General features: G+C 36.6%; 1 non-coding gene across 1 annotated transcript; it reads left to right on the top strand.

Moving 5' to 3' along the window:
* Positions 1-385: 385 nt before the first annotated feature.
* LOC141572523 (U6 spliceosomal RNA) lies at positions 386-494 on the top strand. Its single transcript, XR_012497848.1, has one exon. It is a non-coding gene; the product is annotated as a U6 spliceosomal RNA (small nuclear RNA).
* The last annotated feature ends 20,418 nt before the right edge of the window (positions 495-20,912 follow it).

Below are 20,912 nucleotides of genomic sequence, written 5' to 3'. Positions count from 1 at the left end.
TACCATAAATGGCATTATTAGTATAATCTACCTGCTGTGGACACAGCATCAGGTATACAAAAACACTTTTGAGTCGGGATGTTCCAGTGGCTCAGAGATTATCTCTCAGGAGCTGGTCAAAGGTATGTCCTGAGAGACTTCAAAAGTGCAGGGTTTTGTCCACTCATGCTTCCAACATTAACTCTTCACTGCCCTATCATTTTGGAAGTTACCATGAAAGAAAAGGAAGTCTGGACTGGGAAGGTCATATTTATAACAAGGGTGTCAAGGTTCACAGCAGAAAAGCTGGACTAGCTCACTGTGTTGGAATTCCCACAGGACCCAGTTTAGTACTATATGGAATATTCTGGAACATTTACATGTGAATTAAAATATCTTTACAATCGTGCTCACTTCAGGAACTCATGTACTAAAATCAGAACGATACGAGAGGATTAACATGGTCCCTGTGCAAGGGTGACATGTAAAATACCTTCAAAATGGATCAGTCATGTTATGAAATGTAAACTCCTATCCCCTATCACATCCATTTCTGAATCCTTCTTTTAGTATTTTCCTTTATTTCCAAAAATAAGGCATCTAATATTACTAGTATCTGTACCTGGCAAGGAAAGAAAAAAAAAAAAAAGGATGGATTTCTAACTCTAGTGGGACCACAATGACCACTCTGTCAGGTAGTTATGTAGCATCGTGTTTCACTTTCAATTAGAAGTCAGTAAGAATCCCCTGCTCTTGAAAGCACAAAAAAGAAATACAAATTGAGAAATTTTGATGAAGCTGTCATGCTCTAAAAGTCACTCTGGAGACAGAGGTAATATTATGGATAAGAATAGGTCTTCGTTGGTAAAGAAAGAACTCATTCTCTTAGAAAAGTGGAAAAGGAGGATAAAAGTTGTTAAAATGATTCAGTAAACAAACTGCCTTAGCAATAGTTTTTTTGTCATCTTTAATCACAACCAAGTTTACCTCTAAGAGGAGCACTAACCATTACTGCTGAATTGTTACTGAAAGTGAAAATAAGTCCTTACAGTTTTCTGATGTTTACCATGTAACAGAAATATGCTTGATATTAAGTGTGTTCACTTAAAGATACCACAATAATCCACATTTTTCTTCAGGGAATCAGTTCCACAAGAAAAGATGCTATTAACTGAGACAAATTACTGTGCAACTGAAGAAGGAGACTTGGTTTAAATTATTGTTGGTACAGTATACTCATTTTAAGATGTATTGACGCCATATAACAATATGTGCTTGTTCAGATGGATATTACAGTCACACAAATGTCACATGGTTACTCATACATTACCGGTCAGTTCTTCCCATACATGGGAGTTGGAACTGCTGAATTTTTATCTTCTTGTGGAATCAGCTTCCTATTACAGAAAACTGCTGTGTTGTTTTTTTCCTTTCCTTCTATAATTTATAGAAAGTATCTTCCTGTCTTCAAGGGGGTAATCTCTTTAGTGAGTGTAAGCTTCCCACATTTCTTTGTCATGACAGTTTTCTTTTTTCTGTAGATGTTTGATAGAAACCAAGTTTAAATAATGGGAGCTGATTAATCTCTGTGAAATATCACGTCTTGGCATCTTCTTTAAGTCATTGAATATATTTCTAGGTTATTTTAGTCCTGTCATTTTTCAGCTGTTTCCTTTTACCTACATCTTTCTCTTTTTCTTTCTCTTTTTCTTTATTTTTTCCCCTTCCTTCCTTCCTTCCTTCCTTCCTTCCTTCCTTCCTTCCTTCCTTCCTTCCTTCCTTCCTTCCTTCCTTTTTTCCTTCCTTCCTTCCTTCCTACCTCTAGATGGAAGAGACTAGACTTGTTTTAAGTTTAAACAGCAGAAACATCCTTCTCCACTGCTGCCAATCAGATCCCCTCATCAGATCCTCATCCAATTAGTCTTCCTTTAAAATGTAAGGTTATTATGTATGCCGTGATCTCTTACGGTTCATTGTTTCAAAAGTCAACTTCCAACATAGTGTTTGTACCTTCGCCATATGTTAGTCATTAGATGCTGATCTTTCATTTTGCAAAGGCTTCGCAGGAAGATGCACATACATTTTTACATTGAAAGTGGTCTGATTTATAAGACTAATTAGAAATGCCATTTTGTGTAGGAATTAGCATATCTGTTATTTTATTAACTGGTTTGAATATCAACACACTCCCACAGTATAAGGCATATCTCTGAAGTATTGTTCTGACATTTCAGGTTGGTCTCTGACAGGCTGGCAGACTTAATCTGGCAGGTTTTACATGGTTGAAAATCAAGAATTTGGCTCTTTGAATATTTGAATTGGGCAAAGGTGATGGTTCATTTTGAGAATAAATCTTACCTGCTTAAAATTATTTGTACTTATTTGATTGGGTAAAATAAATATTCTTTTGCAAAGTACAATCATGTGGGATGTGTTCAAAGGAATGTTTGGTTTCAGAAGTCCCCAGGCACATGAATAAATTCATTCTAGAATTTGATATTATTGCTGTTTGGTAGATAAACTTACCTTTGGCAGAGAATGCTTTCAGGCAAGTATATATTTTACTCAGAGGTCATACAAATAGGTGGACACGTGGAAAATCAAAAAAGTTTTAATCTGAACAGCCTTACTGCAATGATCAGCCAGATCTAAATAAGGTTTTGTTTGCATATGTAAAATCTGGACCCGTTCTGCTAAAGTAGTCCTCCTTTTAATGGAAATATTTTAATCAGCCATCACTTTGAACAACAATATATTATTAACAGGTGTAGGGATTGGACTCCACTATTAGGAAATATAAAAATAAGGTTTTAAAAAATGGTGTTTTTTAGGGATGTCTGTATTAACCTGTGCCTGAAACGTATTGATTAGTTATTAATGGTGTGATAAAGTCAGCCACCTAATAGTGCTATTAATATTAAGAGGATCATCACTTCTCTTCATGAAGGGTTAAGTATTTTAACAAACAAACAAAAAGAATAACAGTGGACAGGGAAGGTCGATCATCATGAAGCCAGGTGGCACAAGCAAAATAAAGATGTGTAATCCTTGATGTGATAAACTGCAAAATCTACAGGAATGTGGAAGGATTTAGGAGTGGAGAGTTGCTAAAGCAGAGAAATCCATGGTCTATAGGTAATTGCATATGTGGAGAGATTGTAAGAGTGTCATTCTCAAGTTTCTGAGGGCAAGAGAAGCAAAAACCAAAAGATCCCTGCATTTTATGGCCAGTTACTCATGCATGACAGCTTCTCTGAAAGTATATCCTGCAATGCATATACTTTCTTTAGATTGATGAGCCCAGAGAAGATACTTAATTTCTGAGCATTGATTAATATTTGATCAAAAAGGCTCTAACAACTCTTGAGCTCTTGGTGCCAACTATTAGTTTGTATTCTAGAGGTGATTACTTCTAGGGGGACTTAAAAAATGTATGTATGTATATATATATATATATATATATATATATATATATATATATATGCATAAAATGTGTGTGTGTGTGTATATATATATGTATATGTATAAATTTGGTTTCTACTTCAAGTTGTGTGGTTGGGCATATCACTTTACGTCTGATCTCTCCACTTGTAAAATCCATTGAATAAGAGTAAAAATGTACAAACAGTAATAAAACCTTAACATTATGAATGGGAGGATGAAACATCACAATATCAGAGATCAGAGATACTGGTGACTCCTGAAAATATAAAGCAGATGGAATGTATCAAAGATTAAACAAAAGTACTGCTAGCCAGCATATACAGAATATTCATGCCACATAGCCTTGAACGGCCCTATTTTCACCTCTGTAATTACAACAGCAGCATTTACCATCAGTTTAAAATCAGCAATATACTCTAAAATTTGAGTGATCTACCTGAACCAGGCTAACACTTTCTAGGATAGATTTAACTTCCGAAAATAAAATCACTCATATTTTGGTCTACCTGAATCCTGCCCATCTGAAAGTTAAAACTGACAGTTAATACTCTTCAATAAAAGATGTACAGATCTGTAGACAAAAACAGAGAGAAAACCCAGTGGAATACTCTATTCGATTTCTAGTGTTTTGCAGCAACTTAAAACAAATGTGGTGACTTAAAACAACACAAATTTATCATTATTATTATTATTACCATCATCATCATCATCATCATCATAAACATCATTATTATTATTATTCAGTTCTGGAGGTCAGAAGTCCAAAATGGATTTCAGTGGTCTAAAATCAAGATGTTAAGATGGCTGCTGTCCTTGTGAAGACTCTAGAGGAGAATTTGGTTCCTTGGTTTTTGTTGCTGTTGTTTTTCTGGAGGTCACCTGCCTTCATGGCTCATGACCCTCTCCAGTCTTTATCACACTGCATTACTCTGACATACTCTTTGCTTCCCTATTCTACATTTAAGAACCCTTGTAATTACATTGGACCCACAAGATAACTCAGGATTATCTCTGTTTAAACTCAGTTGCTTAGCAACCTTAATTCCATCTGTTACTTCAATTCCCCTTTCCTATGTAGTATAGCATATTCAAAGTTCCATGGATTATACATGGACATCTTTCAGAGCCATTATTCTGCCTACTTCAAAAGCTAAATATACAAATCAAGATAACATTCTGTCCATAAACATGAATAAACAATCAAGATTGTTTTGGAAATGAGTGAAAATATCAAAATCAAAATCAACAAATGAAACATTTGATGCCAGAGGAAACAATACTTATTCAGAAAGCACAACTTAAAAATATGTATTTAATTAATGTTCTCAGGGACAATATGAGGCAATATTACAGCCATAAAATAGGAATAAACTGAAATGTAAAAAGAGCAGTCACAAATTAAAAAGAGGTTTTCATTAATTAAAAATATGATAGTCAAATAATAATTTAAAAACAGTTGGATGAAAAGCTGTGAAATCTCCCAAAACATAAAGTGAATTGAAACAGCTATGGAAAATAACAACCAAACACTAAGACAACTGATGGATTAATTGGACATTGAGAAAGAGAGATTATAGAACAGACAATTTATCGGAAAAGAAATATAGAATAGTAAGAGGAATTTCCTCCAGGTTTCCTTTTCTTCCTCTTCTTGCCTTTAATCTCCCTCAGTTATTTTTCTTTGTTCTAAAGCACTGACTGCCATCAGTGATTCTATATAGAAATCTGATTATTTGTTTATTTTTCAATGATCCAGTTAGAATGTAAACTCAATGAACAAGAAATTAGCTTACTTTGCACCCTCCCGTAAGTTCTCACCTAGATTTATGCTTAACACGTAATAGATGCTCAATAAATATCAGTTAAATGAATGAATTTTTGTTTAATAGTAAATTTGTGTCTGATGCAAAAAGACAGCCTCTGCCCCTTTCTTCTTCCCACTTCAACCTTCATTCTAAGAATTTGCAATTCTGTTATGAAGCCCACATTTAGTCATGCCTTTAGGTCTTAAGGACTCTAATCTGATATTCTTAGTGTTTAATAGATTTTAAACTAGAGATTGGCATGTTTGGTCTGATTGTCAAATGAAAAGTTATTTGGATACCTGACTTCCATGGCTGCCCAACTTTTAAGTGTGTCTTTGAAGGGGAAATCCAGGTTATGTCTAAATCCTTAGTTCTACATTGAGAGTTTTAGTGACTTGAAGTTTTCCAAAAGTAGACACTTATTTGACAACACTGTGGGGGAGAAAAAATAATTTTCCCTCTACCCTTCTAGCTTCTTGGCTGAGAACTCCCCACCCCCTGTAGTACAAAAGGCAGCTTAATAGAAGAAAAACAAACAGAAGTTTAATAACAAGTAAACCTCCTGTATGCATGAGAGATACCCAGGAAAACTGAGTGACTCTGAAAAGACCCAAACCATCACCTTAAATAGTTTCACCAGCTAAGGATAAAAGAGGATCTTGGGGGTAGGGGAGCTAGTTATGAAAGGCTATCAGGAAAATCACAATAAACCAAAGGTAAGGTTGTTATGCATATTTAGGTCTTTGCCTTTCCCTTGACAAGGATTTCTAGAGATTTTTTTTATCCTTCTCTTCCTGATACAGAGAGGAAGACACTCTTACAAATGGAAATTTCCCCTGTAAGTGTAAATTTCCGTTACAAAAGGGTAACTCCTATTGAAGTTTCAGAGAGTCTCCTGTGTCTGCTGTTTCTCAAAAATAATTAGATAAAGATAAACCTTATGTCAAAGAGGCATATTTTGGGGTGGCATATTATGCTTCCCTTCAACAATTACAGTGCAGTGATAGGAAATTATAAAACTTCCAAAGCCATTAAAATATTTTCTGAAATAATCAGAGTTCTGCTTACAATCTTTTATTCCTGTTAAGTCAAAGCACTGCTAAATGAGAAAACTGGAAGGTATATAACCCCAAAAGTCTGCACCAGTAACAAATATTTTACCTATATTTCTTGAATGCAAAATTTGGGTTGGTAGAGGAGTAGAAAATGATATAATACAGTTTTTATATTCTTTCACTTGATGTTAGTTGAGCCTAAAGTGTAATAAAAATTGCACTCATACCCTTTGAGTATTGTTTAGCAGGATTGTGTAGTAAGGCTAAAGAAGATAAGATATATATTGTTGTTAATCATGATTACATTAGTTTGTGTTTGTTTATTTGTTTATTTTAATCTATAAATTAAGAATTCGAGAAGACACCACTTAAGCTTGCTATAATCCTAACCTGTGTAAAAATTATGGCATAGTTCTACAAACAGGAATCAAGATTATTGTATGTTTCAGGAACTTTTCAAAAATCCATTTATTTGAACACCATTGAAAAAGTTCATACTTGCCTCCCAGGATTTGCCACTTTTGCATGTGAATTATTTTGAGCTGTGGGCTCAAGAGAAACTTCTGTTTCTCCCTTAACTACCTAGAAGAATCTAAATTGCCCACAATAAGAGTTATTGCTAGAAATAACTTTTTACCACTATCTAAAATATAGTGCTAAAACTGATATATATGATTTTCTTGTTGTTTTGTGAATGAACTTCTTGCCCTCTGAAGCTCCAAAGCATTGCAGGGTCAGGAGCAAACTTTTCTCTACACGCTTAGGTTCTTCCGGCTGGTCTAACGTTTAAATTGACATGACTGAGACTAAGAAGAGAAAAGTAAATAAATTTAATCATATATGTACATATGAGAGCCCCACATACATGAGAAAGTCATGTATGACTCCAGATACATGAGAAGTTCAGGCAGAAAAAGTTAAAATGAGATGTAATACGGCATTCTCAGCTAAGGATGAAATAAGGTACCTTGAGGCTTCAGAGGGGAGGAAGGTCATTCATGGGATGATAAGAAGAGCACATGTTCAGTAGTTAGATGTTTACCCTGCCCCATACATAGGTCACAAAATGTTACCTGTGGTAATAACTCTTATTATGGGTGAGGCCACCAAATAAGATTCTTCTAGGTACTTAAAAGAGGGGCAGAATATTCCCCTAAGCCCACAGAGTCTCAATTGCCTTCTGATTGAAATCATTCACACTGATGTAGGTGATATTGGATCTGCCTGTAGTTTCTGGGTGTGGGCCAGGATCGTGTCTCATGTAGCTGAAGAATGGAAACGCAGACCAGGGAGAGGCAAAAAGTTTTAAAAAATAGGATAGTTTATTAGAGGCAGGAGAAGAGTTTGCAGCTCCCGAGTGGAAGGGGGTCCCGAATGGGGGGTGTTCCCAGTCTGAGGCAAAAGCTCTTACTTTTATACCTTCCCTTGCCTGCTTGGGGAAGGGGAGCTGTTTGGAGAAGGGAACTTACTGGAAGAAGGGAACTGGTGCCTTCTAATGAAATTCGTCTACCAGGTGTGTTCTGCTTGCCCATCCTAAAGGAATTAGCAAAGTAACCCACTCTTTATCTATCAGATCAGCTCCATTTGTCAGGCCAAAATGAATTTTATGATTAACCTCAAGGCCTTGTTACGTTATGTCCTGGAGCAAAGGAGTGCTTTCAAAACCTGAAGTTTTAGGATATGCCTGTCTTTTGTTTATTCCACCAGGGACCTCCCAGCCTACCTAGGGACATGCTAACTCTCCTATATCAACATGCCAAAGTGGCAAAGCTTGGTGCAACCTATTCTGAATCTCTTTAGTATTTTACCTCATTCCTTGGCTCAGGGTGCCATATAAACCTCATTTTGCCTATCTTTCTCTGAACCACTCACACATGTGGGGTTCCCATACATACATGTGTAATTAAATGTGGTTATTTTCTCTTGTTAATCCTGTATATTTAATTATTAGAACAGCCAAAAGAACTTTGAAGAGTAGAATAAAATTTATTTCTCTCCCACCTCATACAACTCAGTGTACTCTTATTAAAGTATTAATAAACATTTCCTTTCAGAACAATAGCTAGTATTAAACATTTGTTACTCTTTAAGACACGCTTCTAAATTTTGCCTTATTCTGTTCACTAGTATTTAACGCTTACTCACTAATTTGGCCAATCCTAATCAAGCCCCTACCTTAAATCAGACCCTACAACCTGCATTAATATTTTACCTTTGCCCTCCCCCATCCAAGACACTACCAAGATTCTGAACAGGTAGGATCTCAGCTTTGCTTTATCAGCAGTTTATTGTGGCAGGATCATTAAAGGAAATGGGACGCACCAGGTGATTTTTCAGCTTTCTTTCTCACCTTCCTTCCATAAAAATACTTTAAAATATTATCTTGTTTTTCTTTCTTCTCATTAAGACTAAAAAGATCTTTTGGAGATATATTATTTCCTTATTTGACTGTCTGAATAAACTTCCACAGTCTTAAGATTATACTGAAGCCAGACTTACATATTAAAAACACTTCTATTGAGGAATCAGTAATAGCCTGTCCAATACTTCCTCTGGGAAGATGATTGCCTTATGAGTCAGAAATGATCACAGTGTGTAAATACAAAAATATGAAACACTGGTTACCTTTGAAAAAATGAAAACATAACCCAGAAATATGCTGAATATCTTTTTTACAATGGTGTGTTTTTTGAAATATGTATTTAATATATTTTTGAGCATTTTGTTAGTAGTGGTTGTTCTTTGAACTTTTGATAGGCAGAGACTGGAAGTGGAAACCACTATTAAGCCTGTGTCTATCTCTAGTCACTAGCATTCCTCTCACAGGAAGAATAAACTGGAATGTTGGAGAAGAGGGAGGCGATAAAAATCCATTGCATATTCTACAAAAAGATGATAAGCATTTTCTATCCAGGCCTTGAAAGCCCACCAGATTCACTTTTTAACACTGTTATAGAAGGACATATAAAAATGAGGAATCTAGGGTGTTATTAAAAGGACATGTTGTTGTTGTTTTTTCTACTACAAGAGTTTCCTTTAAAGTGGGTGTGGGAGTTTCCTTCCCTTGAAGCCCTTTAATAGAGAAGTCAGGATCTTGATACTCAAAATTTCTTCTCTGTTCCTTTTTTTGGTCTTCCTTTTCTATAATTGGTCTCTAAATTTTGGAATGCTCCAGAGATCAATTTGAATCACTCTTCTCTATATAATCTCCTCACTCAACATTATCTAGTTGCATATTTAGAAAATTAGCAATTTACTATCAACTCTCAAATCTGTCAGCATTCCTCAGTTCTCCCCGAGTGCCATAATCATCTTCTCTTTGACATATAACATTGTAAATATGATCTGTCTATGTCTTCAAATCCACAAGCCCCCATTAAATAAAACTAAGGCAAAGCATGTTCCTTCCACAGGTTTCTCCACATTTTTAAATGAAACCATCACTCATGGAGATCCTTGAGCTAAAAATTTTGGAGTCACCATTGATTACTTCCACTTTCTCGTCTTTCATGGACAATCCTTTTATCCCTGTTCGTTCTACTTCCAAAATATAGGTAGACTCCCTTGGATTTTCTTTATCTCTAGTATGACTACGTGGCTGGTTAGTAGCAGACTCCTAACCAGTCTCCTTGCTTCTGTGCTTGTCTCTTTACAATATCTTCTTCTACACATACAAGCCAGTGATTTTAAAAAAAAAAACACATCAAAAAAAAAAAAATCAAATATGTCACTCACCACTGCTCACATTAAGCCCTTCAGGCGTTCCTCTTGGATTTAGAACAAACGCATCACACTGTATAAAAGGCCTTTATGTGTTCTACCTTCTGCTTACCTCTCTTATCTCTTATCACTTTGTTTCAGCAATACTTTGTTGTTTTTTTCTATCTTTAAATTTATTAGATGTTTTCTTTATTCAGAGCTTATGCACTTTCTACTTTTCTCCATGAATAACATTTACTTGCATTTCAAGTTCCAGCTGCAGTGCTACCTCAAAGATGCTGTCTGTGACATTCGAACGACTCTTAATCGCTTAAACCTGTTTATTGTCTTCTTAATACCATCAGGGTTTGTCATTACATTGTTTATTTGTAGTTATTTATTTATTCTCTCTCCTAAACACAAAAATGGAAGATCCATGGAGGAAGACATTGTCTATTTTTTTTTCATAATTGTAGCTCCTATACCTAGAATAATACCCACTATAAAATAATTACATTTTTAATGAAAAACTAATAGAAATTATTTACAAAGTTAATGGAATTAACTTTCACAATAGGCCTATGAGACAGAAACTGAGGGTCTGAGAACTTACATTTTCATTTTTGCATTTACTTATTTCAACAAAGCACAGATCTTATAAGAGTTAAAACTGTGATTACAACTCTAACCAGGATGATTTTTCTTACGCACTTTATAATTTTATTCCCAATTAAAATAATATATTTGAAATTTGTTTAAATGGGTAATTTGGCAGTTTAATAGAAGGGGATTGTGGCACTGTAGAGTATGTGTAACCTAAGCGTTTTTAAATTTTCCAGTTTTTAATGGTACCCTCCTTTTTAAAAGTATTATTATTAAAATAAAGCTAACGTATAATATGATATTAGTTTCAGGGGTGCACAATAGTTATTCAACATTTATTTACCTAAAGAGATGATCGCCATGGTGAGTCCAGCAACCGTCTGACACTGTACCATGCTACCACAATATTATTGACTATATTCCCTATGTGGTACATTATATCTCCATGACTTATTTGTTCTATACCTGGAAATTTGAACCTCCTATCCCCCTTCATTTTCCCCACCCTTTTTAATTTTTCAATTACAGATGACATTCAATAGTATTTTATATTAATTTCAGGAATACAGCATAGACATTAGACATTTATATACTTTAAGAAGGGATTCCCTCTGACTAGACTAGTATGTACCTGCCATTATACATAGTTATTACCATATTATTGACTATATTCCCTATGCTTTATTTTACAATTTCATGACTATTTTGTAATTACCAATTTGTATTTCTTAATTTCTTCACCATTTTAATTTCTTTCACCATTTCCCCAACCTCACTACCATCTATCACCCCGATAAATCTAGTTCCCAGCTACACCGTATATATGAGGTCTGAAAATGAAGATATCGAACTCATCCTAGAAAAATTGCTACATACCTCATTGCTAAATATCATTATGGTTACTTTTGAAATACTCCCCTTGGGAATCTATGCACCTATGCCAGTACTTAGTCCATTCTTCAAAGCAATTTTAGAACGATTTTTCTGGAATGGCCATCAGAGCTGTCATCGTATTACCCTTAATGTTCTGAATGTCATCAAAATATCTTCCTTTCAATATTTCCTTTATTTTGGGGTAAAAAAAGAAGCGATTGGGGCCAGATCAGGTGTGTAGGGAGGGTGTTCCAATACAGTTCCTTGTTTACTGGCTAAAAACTCCCTTACAGACAGTGATGTATGAGCTGATGTATTGTCGTGATGCAAGGGCCATGAATTGCTGGAGAAAGTGCAGGTCATTTTCATCTAACTTTTTTTTCATGCAGCCTTTTTGGCATTTCCACATAGTAAACTTGGTTAACTGTTTGTCAGCTTGCTACAAATTCCTAATGAATAATCCCTCTGATAGTAAAAAAGGTTAGAAACATCATTTTGACTCTTAATTTGGACTGACAGAATTTTTTTGGTCATGTTGAATTCACTGACTCCCATTGTGCACTTTGATGCTTTGTTTTGGGGTTGAATTGGTATACCCATGTTTCATCACCAGTGATAACATGGCCCAAAACATTGTCTTGCCTCTCATAAAGGTCTTGGCAAACTTTGACTCTCCTTTTGATCATTGGTGAGCGTCTTCGAGACCATTTTTGCACACACCTTTCTCATGCCAAGGTTTTCAGTTAAGATTTGCCTTACTGTTTCTCTATTGATGTTTACTTAGTCCACTATGCTTCTCACAGTCAGCCAATTATTTTGGCACACAATTCGATGAATTTTTGCAATGTTTTTGTCAGTTCTGCTAATTAACGGTTGCCCTGAACTTTCTTCATCAGTGACGTATTCTCTCCTTTCAGAAAAATGTTTAATCCATTTGTACACTGCCATTTTCTTTATGGCAGTATCCCCATAAACTTGGACTAAAATGTCCCTGATTTCACTTACAATCTTGCCAGGTTTAACAAGAAATTAAATGTTTGTCCATTGCTCTAATTCAAGCTCAAACATTCTTGCAATGGTACACAAAAACACACAATAATAATGAACTCGACTCAGCAAGACACCACCACACATTGACATGAACACAGCTGTGAGACACTGATATAACAAGGTTATGAAGCCTTACTGAGCTGTTTGTACAGTGCTGCCAATGTAAGAACACAGTGGCAAGTTTGCAAACTTAATTGGCAGACCTCACAGTTATTACAATATTATAGACTATATTTCTTATGCAATGCTCTACATCCCCATGTCTACTTTGTAACAACCAATTTGTACTTCTTATCCCTTCCTCTCTTTCATCCACCCCAAACCCCCTTTCCCATCTGGCAATCATCAAAATGTTCTCCGTATCTATTAGTTTCTGTTTTGTTTGATTGTTTTTGTACTTTATATTCCACATGTAAGTGAAATCAAATTGCATCTGTCTTTCTCTGTCTGACATACTTCACTCAGCACAATACCCCCCAGATCGACCCATGCTGCCCCAGATGGCAAGAACCCTGTCCCTTCCATGGTTAAACAATATTCCATTGTACAAATGTACCACCTCCTCTTTATCTAGTCTTCCATGGACAGACACCCAGGCTGCCTTCACATTTTGACCATTGTAAACAGTGCTGCAATGAACATATGGATGCACACATCCCTTCAAAGTAGCATTTTGGGTTTCTTTGGATAAATGCCCTGAAGTGGGATTACTGGGTCCTTCATTATCTCTTCTTAGAGCCTTTGTTTTTAAAGTCTATTTTGTCTGGTATAAGTATTGCTACCTCAGTTGTTTGTTTGTTTGTCTGTTTGTTTTCATTTTCATGAAATATCATTTTCCATTCCTTTACTTTCTGTCTCTGTGTGTTTTTCAATCTGAAATGAGTCTCTTGTAGGCAACATATGTAAGGCTTTGGTTTTGTATCCATTCATCCCTGCTGTGTCTTTTGATTGGAATATTTAATCAATTTACATTGAAAGGAATTGTTGATAGATATGTAACTTTGTCATTTTGTTGTTCATAATTTTGATTTTTTTTTCCATCTTAAAGAAGTCTTTCTAATATTCTTTGTAATACTGTTTTGGTGGTAATGAACTCCATTAGCTTTTTTTTTTGGTCTGGAAAGCTCTTTATCTGTCCTTTGATTTTAAATGATAGACTTGATGGGCAAAGTAGTATTGGTTGTAGGTCCTTGCTTTATATCATTTTGAATATTTCATGCCAATCCCTTCTGGCCTGCAAAGTTTTTTGTTAAGAAATTGGCTGACAGTCTTATGGATGCTACCTTATAAGTTTCTAATTGCCTTATTCTTGCTGCTTTTAGAATTTTCTTTGTCTTTAACATTTGTCATTTAATTATAATGTGTCTAGGTGTGTGCCTGTTTGGGTTCTTCCTGGTAGGGACCCTCTGCATATCCTGGACTTGTATGTCTATTTACTTGGCCAAGATTGAAACTTTTCCAGTCATTATTTCTTCAAATAGATCCTCAGTCTCTTGCTTTTTCTCCTTTCCTTCTGGTACCCCTATGATGCAACGCTGTTATGCTTGATGTTGTCCCAGAGGTCTCTTAAACTATTCTTTTTCTTTTTCTTTTTGCTGTTCCAGTTGGGTGTTTATTGCTACCTTGTCTTTCAAATCACTGATTTGATCCTCTGCTTCATCTAGGCTGCTGGTGATTTCTTCTAGTGCATTCTTCATTTCAGTTATTGTATTCTTCACTTCTGACTGGTTCTTTTTTTATGGTTTCTATATCTGTTGTTATAGTTGCTATCTCTGTTGAATTTCTTACTAAGTTCCTTGAGCATCCTTATAACCATTGTTTGGAACTCTGTTCCTAGTAAGTTGCTTGCCTCCATTTCATTTAGTTAGTTTTCTGGAGTTTTCTCTTGTTCTTTCATTTGGGATGCATTTCTTTGTTTCCTCATTTTGGCTGCCTCTTTGTGTTTGTTCTATGTATTAGGTAGATCTGCTATGTCTCCCAGTCTTGGTCGTATGGTCTTAAGTAATACATATCTTATGGGGCCCAGTGGCACAGCCTCCCTTTTCACCTGATCCAGGAGCTCCAGGAACGTTCTTTCTGTGGGTTTTTTGTGCTGTCCTCTTACAGTTTAGCCTTGATTGCTATTGGCACATCAATGGGTGGGATTGACCCTCGACTGGCTGTGAGGTTTGGCCTCGTCCACAGCTTACAGGCTGCTGTGCCAGAGGTTTAGTCCCACTGAGTGTGATTCACACCAACAGACTCTGGTGCCAGTTGAGGTTGTCCTTTGTGTGTGCTGCTTGTGGGGGTAATTGGGTGTTGCTCTGCTGTGGTCTGAAGCCAACCTCCAAGTAAATTGATCTGGGTTCTCTTGGGAGGAGCTCCTGTGCAGGCCCAGGTCGGTCACTGCCTGTGACCAGCTGGGTGCTACCTGGTAGGAACTAGAAAGTGGTCTGTAGTTGTTTGATGCCTCTGCTGTACCTGGAGGCATGTGGGAGAGGCTATGATGCAAACCATGGACGTCTACCACCAGTACCAGGCCTGGGGTAACCCCGCAAAAAGCCAGGGGAACCAGAGGCCTGCTGCCACCTACTGGCTCCCTTAAGATTCAACCACTGATAAAGCCTGGTGCTGCATGCAAGTTGGGTGAGATAGAGTCTCAGGGAGTCACTAGAGTGGGAAGAATTGTGGTTTCCAGGTTAATGTAAATTCTGTTTTTGTGCCACTTCTGAGCCTGGAGCAACTCAGCAAAAGTCTCAGAGCAAACAGAGGCTGGACTCTGATAGTGTTCCAAGAAAGAGCTCAATGTGGGTGGGCCTGGCTCCTCATGCAAAAGTGCCTCTGGTGGTCCTCACGTTGGATGGGACAGGGTCCCATTTGAGTCAGCAGGGTGGAGCAGGGGAACTCACCAGGTCTGTCAGATTCAGATTTGGCTTGTGGGAAGGGGGTGGACTCAACACAGGCATGATGGTGCCCACCTGCTGGCTGCATGAAAGGAGGACTGCTCACTGGGAATATACCAATTGTCTTTCAGTCCTTCTCCCGAAACCATACAATTCAGTTCCCCCCCATCCCCACATACACACTGTATGTCTCTGACATCCCCTGAGTCGCCATCCTTCTGCTAGAGCCCCAGATAAGTACATGCGAGTGAGTGAGTCTGTGCACATGCTGTTTAAGGAGATGTCTGGGTTTCCCACAACCTTCTGTTCAATCCAAATGATTAGAATCCTCACTGTTTTTCATAGTCAGATTTTGTGGGGCTCCTCTTCCCAGCACCAGTACTCCAGGCTGGGGAGGTTGGTATGGGGGCCTGGGGTCCCTAGCTCCTTTGGGGGTAAACTCCATAGCCAAGATATCCCTCCTGATTCTCAACCACCACACAGAAGTCTGGGGCCCATTCCTCATCTCTGCCCCTCCTACCAGTCTTGACAAGGTTTCTTTACATTTTCATTTATAGGACTTGTTCAGCTAGACTTCAGATTAGTCTCTAGGTTGATTGTTCTATAATTTAGTTGTAATTTAAATGTGTTCACAAAAGGATGCAGGCACAGTGTTTATCTACTCTGCCATTTTGGATCTGTCCTTTGTATTTATTTCTGACTGGTTTTTTTTTTTTGGTTTTTTTTTATGTTTTCTGTCTCCATTTTTATGTTTCCTGTCTCTTCGTTGAAGTATCACAGAACATCTTTGAATAATCAGTGTTTTGAATTCTGCATCCAGTATATTACTTGTCGCCATTTTGTTTAGTTGTTTTTCTGGAGCTTTGTTCTGTTCTTTCACTTGGGACATGTTTCTTTGTCTCCCTGTTTTGGCTGCCTCCCTGTGTTTGTTTCTATCTTTTAGGTTGGGCTGCTAAGTTTATCGATCTTAGTAGAGTGGCCTTATGTAGTAGGTATGCTGTGGGCTAAGTGGCACAATCTTCTTGGTCATCTGAACCAAGTACTCCAGGTGTGTCCCTTGTGTAAGTTGTCTGTCACCTCCTGCTGTAATTGAGACTTGGCTGCTGTTTGCACGTCAGTTAGAGGGATTGATCCTCAAGTTGATTGGTTGTGAGGATTGGCTTGACTATAGTGGAGGAGTTGTTGGGCACGAGCGGATGCTATGGAGCAGGATTTACTTTAGCAGGTTTCTAGTGCCTGTCCAGTCTGCGCTTTGGCTGTTATCCTTAGAGGTCATTGGTTGATATTCCCACTGGGCCTGAAGTTGGCCACCAGGTCTGCCAGCCCTGGGGACTCCTGGGAGGGCCCCTCCAAAGGCCAAGTTCAGCTGCAGAATGTGTCTTGCCACAGGCGACCTAGCATGAGCCACAAAGCAATCTGCAGATGGCCACTGCCTGTGCTGGGCTTGGATGAGTCTTGGGAGGATAAGCTGAACACCGAGGTGGGCTGTTGTTAGTGCTGGGCTTTGGGCTGCTCAGCCAGACGTCTGGGACACGCTGAAGCCAGATGCTGCTTGTTTGGAGGTTTTGAACATTTGAGAGATGTTAGGAATGTCCATAGCATGAACCAAGACAGGTTGTTTATATGGAAGTGGCTAGAGTGAGCCCAAAGTTGGGTGGGGCACGGTCTCAGGGAATCGCCAGGGGCACATGAACGAAGAGTGTTAGCCAGGCTGATGGAGCCTCAGGTATGGCAGTCACCTGTGTCTGCATGCTGGGAGACGGGAGGGCTTAACAAAGAAACAGTGCATTTTGCCAGCTTCTCCTTCCAAGAAAAAGCTGTTCTTCCAGCCCTTGCCCTGAAGGCAGAGAATTCAGTCCCTGCCCGTATGTCACTGGTGCCATTTGAGTTGCTGCCCCAGTGCTGAAGCTCAGAGTGAGTGAGTCCATCAATGAGTAACTTTAAGCATAGGCCCTTTCAGAGAAGCACCTGGGACTGCAGCCACCCTGGTCTTACTCCAATCTCCACTGTTTTTCACTGCCAGAAGTTATGGGAACTTCTCTCCCACATACTGAAACCCTAGTTTGGGGAGGCTGGTGTGGGGCCGGGACCCTATGCAGCTGAGATAGCCCTCCCTATTTTCAATGGTCACATGTAGGTGTGGGAGCAGCCCTTTTATCGTCCCCACCCCTCCTATCAGTCTCAAGGTCGCTTCATCTGTAAGTCCTTAGTTGTAGGGATTAAGTTAAGCTAGACTTCAGACAATTTGCAATGATTATTGCTCTGTAATTTAGTTGTAATTTTGATGTGGTTGTCAGAAGAGGAAGCACAGCATTTACCTACTCTACCATCTTTACCAGATCTCAGTAACCCCTTTTTAAAAAATATTCAAAGAAAAACAAGATAAACAAAAACAAATACTTGTATCCAGTATCCTAGGTGACTGCAGGAATAAAAATAATAGTAATAATATTAATAATAGCTAACACATACATAGTGTTGACTATGTGTCAAGCAGTATTCTAAGAATTATGTGTGCTTAGATACTCATGTAGCTTCAATCCAGTCCCTCTCATATATTTTCAAAGCCTTCATGGAGAGTGTCAATATGTCTTATCTGCTACTTAGCAACTTTTATTCTGAATAGCTGTTCTAGGTCTTTCTTCTATTTCACCCCCTCCTCCCCAACATCTTGTCACATATTCCTCCAGTGATTTCCATATGCTTTGCTCTAAAAGAGTGATGTATCTTCTATGCTCATTTCTTCAAATATGCATAGCAAAAAGCTATAAAAGAGTATAACAAGTTTCACAAAGGATCTGAAATACTAGAAAGGCAATTAATAAAATACAAAAAAAAAATCAAACAAACAAACAAACAAATAAAACTGATTAGCTATCACTGCTCCAAACTCCATTAGCTAAAATACATGGTAGAGCCCTTACTAGTTCTCTCTCTTTCTTCAGTGCTCTCAGGGAACATCTCTATTTACTTCAGTTTTAGGGGTTTAATTTGCAGATGATACCTGAATAAACTGAAACTTAAGACAGGTGATTGTATAAGGATTATGACTGATTATTTATTTCATGTCACTAGTTAACAGCAGGAGAAAGAAAAAAACAAGACTGCAAGAAGGGTTCATGGTATTGAGTTTGCTTTGTCTGTTGAATTCAGTAAGAAACTACAGTTTTGCGTGGAAGTATATTGCTTAGAATTTAGAGGAAAACAATCAGTTGTATGGATTTGACATCTTGTTAGGTGGTATGTAGCCAACACATCATTACCCTGGTAATCTTAGGTCTTTGGTCAGAGACTAGGAAAAATTCATATATGTTAGCACATCACATGTCATTCACATCAGTTGTACTAAATTTAAGAAGGTAAGACATGAAAGTCCAAGCATGAGCAACTTGAACCAATAGTCTTGAAAAAAAACCAGCAAGTTTGTGATCTCTCTCTTTCATTTCTCATTCAAGAAATTTTCTTTATTCAATTTATAAACTAGAGATTATTGCTAGCCCACTCCTTCAAAAGGACATAATCATCTTAAACACAAATTTACACCTCTTCAAACTATTTTCCTTCACAGCTTACATCATTCCATGCTACTTCTTGAGCTTATAAATAAAAAGCAACCTAGGAAAAGCAAAATATTTTGGAGCAATTAATGGATATTGATAATTAATTTGTATTTACATGGACTGATTTTTTAATCTTATGGAGACCTGGTACTTTATTCTACATAGACCTATTCAGTGGTGACCATGTGAGTTAGCTGTTAAAAAGAAAAAAGAAAGAAAAGGAGTCAGCTTTGAAGAAATATGATTTATGTATATATAATAAACCTTTAATCCAAAACATAAAATAAAAATTATTTAAAATGTGACATTGAGTAGCAAATTATAATGTATTTTATAATCTTTAACTTGGGTTGAAAACAAATTTTGGCACATTAAATGTAAAAGAAATTTTGAGGCATTTCATAACTGTTTAGAATCCTTAAATGTTTCACAAAAAGAACAACTTTTAACTATTCTTGACCACTCTGGTTTACAATCACTACAATCCAAGGGCAGCAACTCGACTGATATATGATCCAACTCATCCTCTGAGTACATTGGTTTCAATAAATATATGTGGATTTATGTTTGAAGAAAGTGTGTCAATTTTTTATAGAATTAAAACTTTACATAAAGGTAGACTTTAGAAATAAAAATTTAAAAACTCAAAGTAATTTTTTTGGAAATAGTTGAATTAAACATTATTTACTAATAATAGCACTATATAAACAGTTCCTTAAAAATTAAACTAGTTAGTATGCCATTTGGATAGTGTGCAACTTTATTATGAAAATCTAATTTATGTATTTATTTGATTTATTATATTCATCTATTTATATTCTATTACATTCATCTATTAAACTTTGCTCTTAGAATTTATTTGCAATAATTTAACAAACCTTTGTCACAATGTATAGTTTAAATTTTCAGATTAGAATTAATTCATTTTTAAGTCTTCTAAATTTAGGGCAGAGTTTTCTTTGTAATTATATAGTCTAGAATTCCATAAAAAGCCATAATCATAAATATGGTCATTTTAAAAGATTAATTCCGATTTGTTCTCACAGATCTTTGAGGTCCTGATATATATACATTTTAAATTCATTTATCCATTCAAAAATCTTAGGAGGTGTGTACTAGATTAAACCCCATGTTTCTTTTTGTGAGAGATCAAAGACTTGGTAATCTCTACCTTAAAGCAATTTATTCAAATCAAGAAATACAGTGTGGATAGAGCAAACTAGCTGAATTTCAATGAGTTCAGAATTCTTTAATGAAGTATAAGCTTGTGATATGATCAAATTAATACATAGTGGACAGGAAATAGAATACATTTAAGATGCTAAAATTTGTATGTACCCAAAGCTTTAGGAAGGCTCTGGAAGATAGCCAGTTGGGAATTTCAAACTAAGTTGACCTCAGCTGAAAGTAATATAAACCATTAAGTAAAAGTCATTTTGCATGTAATTTCACATGGTTAACGTTGTACAATTTATAAATTTATATATATGTGTGTGTGTGTGTGTGTGTGTGTGTGTGTGTGTGTGTAAGCAAACAAGAAACCCATTTTGTATTTCTTAGGGTAAAAGTGTTTAAGTGAAAATATTTCCTTCAGAAATTTAGATTTATGTGTTCTAATGATATAATAAAAATACAAAGATAAAGAAAATGTTTCCAGATTTTCATTGATCAGGTAATAAAAATGGTATTCTACTTTTGGAATATTAAATACACCAAATAAAAGAGAGCCATGTACTTTAACATGTGTGTTATTGAATTAGCTTGTCTCCATGTTATTAAAGTTTACTTATTCATTACCAAAATTTTACTTCACTTTCTGATAAGCTTTCTCTCAGCTTTATATTTATTGATGTCAAAATTATCAATTTTGGTTCTGACAAGAGAAAATAGATAACTCTTAAAATATACCATATCAATTTCATTTGTTTTCTTTCTGAAAAATCTCAGACTAATAATGATAAA

This window comes from Rhinolophus sinicus, linkage group LG06 (genome assembly GCF_036562045.2).
Source record: "Rhinolophus sinicus isolate RSC01 linkage group LG06, ASM3656204v1, whole genome shotgun sequence".
Taxonomy (NCBI): Eukaryota; Metazoa; Chordata; class Mammalia; order Chiroptera; family Rhinolophidae; genus Rhinolophus; species Rhinolophus sinicus.
The sequence above is the reverse complement of the archived record's forward strand: the minus strand, read 5'-3'. Positions and strand labels throughout refer to the sequence as shown.